General features: G+C 38.6%; 1 long non-coding RNA gene across 1 annotated transcript; it reads right to left on the bottom strand.

The window, feature by feature from the left end:
- Positions 1-2,203: 2,203 nt before the first annotated feature.
- On the bottom strand, positions 2,204-3,974 carry LOC117845732 (uncharacterized). Its single transcript, XR_004638123.2, has 2 exons — positions 3,673-3,974; positions 2,204-2,664 (listed from the first exon to the last, which is right to left on the bottom strand). It is a non-coding gene; the product is annotated as an uncharacterized lncRNA (long non-coding RNA).
- Between the last annotated feature and the right edge of the window lie 678 nt (positions 3,975-4,652).

Genomic DNA, 4,652 nt, shown 5'->3' with positions numbered 1-4,652 from the left:
ATCAGAGCCGTGGTTATTAAAATATGTGAATTTGAGGGTTTTTCTATATCTAGTCAAAATTGAAAACTTCACTATTTAAATCTAGAAGCTTATACCAGAAAGACAGTTAATACTAAAGAAAATATAAATATTAGGTGCAGAATAAATAGTTCTGAAGATCATACTTGGCATACCTCACACGGTCAGATAAACTTAATAGTTGATTTAATACATAACTTTTATATATCTTGGGGTAAAAGGCAAGACGACTTAGAATTAAAATTTAAAAAACTACTAAAAAAACATAAGCACTTAGAACAGCATATTTTAACCTTGAATAATAAAATAGAATTAATCTTGCAAGCAGCTGAAGAAAGTAAGAATTCACTAAGAAGAATCATCCAAAATAGTGATTATATTAAAAAGGATATAACCCACCTATATAAGAAATTTGATAATACTAATATTGAGTATAATAAAGAAATTGTTCTATCATCAACAGGAATAGTTGAGTTTAATAGATCATTAAATTCTGAAAAATGGAAATATCTGAAAGTCTCTAGAAGAGACAAGTCACTCCAACTAATAAATAAAGACATAAAGCCCTTAAGCTTTATCGATAGATTGAAAGGAGGATGTGATGATATTGCAAACTTAGAAGAAATGATAGATGTAGAAACAGATCTTGAAAGATATCAGAGAGATACTTTAAGAAAGATAAGACCTCAGCAAATATATCAAATGGGCTGGTTTGAAAATAAAAATGGACTATATAGAATATCTAGAGAAGTAGTAACTCGAAATTTTCGAGTTACTAAATTTTGAGTTACTACTTCTCTAGATAATAACCCACCTCCGCTCTACCAAATTTCGAGTTACTACTTCTCTAGATATTCTAGATAGTCCATTTTTATTTTCAAACCAGCCCATTTGATATATTTGCTGGGGTCTTATTTTTCTTAAGGTATCTCTCTGATATCTTTCAAGATCCCTTTCTACATCTATCATTTCTTCTAAGTTTTCAAATCATCACATCCTCCTTTCAATCTATCTATAAAGCTTAAGGGTTTTATGTCTCTATTTATTAGTTGGAGTGACTTGTCTCTTCAAGAGAGACTTTTAGATATTTCCATTTTTCAGAATTTAATGATCTATTAAACTCAACTATTCCTGTTGATGATAGAACAATTTCTTTACTATACTCAATATTAGTATTATCAAATTTCTTATATAGGTGGGTTATATCCTTTTTAATATAATCACTATTTTGGATGATTCTTCCTAGTGAATTTCTACTTTCTTCAGCTGCTTGCAAAATTAATTCTATTTTATTTAAGGCTAAAATATGCTCTTCTAAGTGCTTATGTTCTTTTTGTAGTTTTTCAAATTTTAATTCTAAATCGTCTTGCCTTTTACCCCAAGATATATAAAAGTTATGTATTAAATCAACTATTAAGTTTATCTGACCGTGTGAGGTATGCCAAGTATGATCTTCAGAACTATTTATTCTGCACCTAATATTTATATTTTCTTTAGTATTAACTGTCTTTCCGGTATTAACTTCTAGATTTAAATAATGAAGTTTTCAATTTTGACTAGATATAGAAAAACCCTCAAATTCACAAATTTTAATAACCACGGCTCTGATACCAGTGCGGGAACAAAAGACGAAACGAGGGAAATTCAAGCGACTTCGAAAAAAATCGGATTTCAAATTTCAAGTTACTATTCACTGCACTATTCAAATTCAACGAATACTATTCAAATTCGCGGCACTATTGAAATTCAGCTCACTATTCAAAATAGGAATATGAATAGTGCCCGAGCACTCACCAGGGAGTGGGTGGACCACCTCAGGATGGATGGAAATGTGGTGGCACTATTTGCTCACTATTGAGCACTATTGAGCTACTATTCGGGATCGCTTTCAGCAGATATGGTACGCGCGGGTGCGTGATTAGGTATATATCTTGATTATATCGATTCTCAGGATCTTTGCGGGTTGGCGAGACCGAAAAATTCAGCCGGACGTGCTGCTATGCTTGTGACAGTCCTACTCGGTACTCACCGCATGTGTCGTTGGCTCGCTTCAGAACCAGCCAGCCCGGTCTTCACCCTCACCGTCCCCAGCTACGCTCACAGGACTCAGGCTCTACCGCCCTAGGCAGTTCTCCCTAGTGTAGAGACATCGCCCCATACGAACGAGCTTAAAGGAAGGCAGGGATGCTACCAGGACAGCTTAATCCATTTCCACGGGACAAGCTTACACGCGGCTTTCCCTTTTGGGAAACCCCAAGCACTTAGCACAAACCTTGATTACCTTACAAACCGAGGGACGAGATTTGACGGCCTCCCTTTATTCTAGTAGTAGTACAGAGGTGGTGGAGTAATACAACGGTAGTGGGGTGATTCTATTAATGGTGGTTAATTATTCCTCAGAGCACTTCCGAGGTGGTGGATGTCTTCATGGAGTATGAGTGGAGTGTGGGAAGAATTCCCTCAAACTGGGCAGCCCAGTGCTGGGTGCAGAGCAGCCCATTATCACACGGCCCCGCTGTCCTCAACCTTGAGCGCGCTGCCGTCTTTTCCTTCCACAATACCGATCACCTTTGTTAAAAGGAAACGCCGCTCACCTTCTTCCTCTAACTGCGACGTCTCCAGCCACTGGAAAATATGGGATCCGACCTGCAAAGCGTGGAGAAAGATTCACACCTCTGCAGTGCTTACAATGATATCAACAAAATCGCCATCCCTGTGGGCACCAACATAAACCAAGGCAAGCTTTCACCCATAGACACATTCCACCATGTCGCAGTAATACTGATCAACTGACAGATCAAACCAGCGACGAACAAAAGTTGTCCGATCACACCCTAAGGTTTTTAGGAGGCTTTACAGATTTCCCTTAGTTTAGATCCACTAGCTAGTGGTGCTCATATTGATTGGAGCCTGCTCTATGCTTGGCCAGTTGGCCTTATGGCTTAGTGGGAATGCTGTTGTATTTTGACAACGCAATGCACCAATTTATTCCTAATATGTAGCCATGACAATAGAATATCAAAGTACAGCACACATTGCCGGGCTTTGTAAACTATGGTTATGTATATGTTTGTGAACAGCGGATCATGAATTAGCGACATTATTACTACTTAATAATGTTCGCCTAGTGTGATCTTGCTTTAATTTTGTTTGCACATGATGGATTGCATCATTGTTGATGCTTTCTGGAAGACATCATACCCTCAAGTGTCCAAAATGGTTCACATTCACGAAAATGGGGAAACATGCATGTGTGGACATTGAACCTGATGAATCACTATGGAAGCACATGGCTAATCGCAAACTTTGTGCAACAAAGCCAGAGTATATTTAAGCCGTGCTCGGTTAATCGGATCTTAGATATATAAGCCAGCTGCATTGCATCGACCGGCGCCTTGCACTTACATTCTTACGGCGGCAAGAAGGCCACTGTCACTTATACAGAGCCGCAGGCTGCCAGCCATTGCAGCAAACTAATAACATCCATACGAAAGCTGTACTCGCTTATTTATACACTATACTGTTAAGCAACAACAGCATGGTTAACCTTACAACTCGAGGTTCCAGGTTTCATGCGGCAAGAGGAAATTTTAAAAGAACTAGGATGGAGGATGCAAATAACAGTTGCATGGTATAGGGGCAAGTAAGGCATACCAAGATGAAGATTCATCTCACTTGAACTGGTTATCATTTACAGCCAGGCTTCACCGCTTCAGTACAACTGAGATTTGTTCCATGAATTTGCCGACAAGCTTTTCGCATCTCGTCGACATTACAAGGGCAGGCTTCAAATCCCTTTGTCGTAGAAGCTCGTGTCCGCTTTTGAGAAACACAATGCTTGCTGGTTTCAAATCCCTCTGTCGTACAAGCTTGTGCGGGTTTTTCAGAAACACAATGCTTGCTTTATCTGGCTTCGACAGCAAAACATAGGCAATGGTTAACGAATCTCCATTCTCTGCTGCAAACTGTAGTTCCCTGCGTGTAATGTGGAACCAGTTCTTGTTTGGAATAGATGTTGCTTTCACTTCCACGTATTCTGTTGCATCAGCTTTTGTGATGCTGATATCGTAAGGTAGCCCGGATTCATTGTCTTCGTTCATCCACTTTACGCTACTACATCCAAGCTTCTCAACGAAATATTTATGGACTGCAGACTCGCCAAGCCTGCCAGTGACTAATCCGTCTTGTTTGTGAGCCACACCTTCACCGTGTCTATGGGAACTTAACATGTTTGCATCTAGGACCCTTGCATCGAGCCGGACCCTCTCATCTGTAACATCAGATTCGTTATTACCAATTACTCCATCCGTTCCAATTGTATATCATTTTAACTTTTCTACATATATAAATTTTGTTATGTATCTAAACATAATGTATATCTAAGTGCATAGCTCAAATCATATATCTAGAAAAGCTAAAACGATTTATAATTTGAAACGGGCAGCACATATATACTACCGTTCTTTCTTCAACCAATATACCATCTTCCAATTTCCATTAATTCCTTCTTTAGATCCAGCCACGTATGAATGTTTGAATTCATTGGGTCCATGGTTTAATTTGAGAACCAGCAAACGTTAATTTATGCATTACACAGAACTGTAAACTCTGCATAAATTACGTAGTGTGTGCTT

The sequence above is a fragment of the Setaria viridis genome, chromosome 2, assembly GCF_005286985.2.
Source record: "Setaria viridis chromosome 2, Setaria_viridis_v4.0, whole genome shotgun sequence".
Classification (NCBI taxonomy): Eukaryota; Viridiplantae; Streptophyta; class Magnoliopsida; order Poales; family Poaceae; genus Setaria; species Setaria viridis.
Note: the sequence above shows the minus strand (reverse complement) of the source record. Positions and strands in the feature narration are given on the sequence as shown.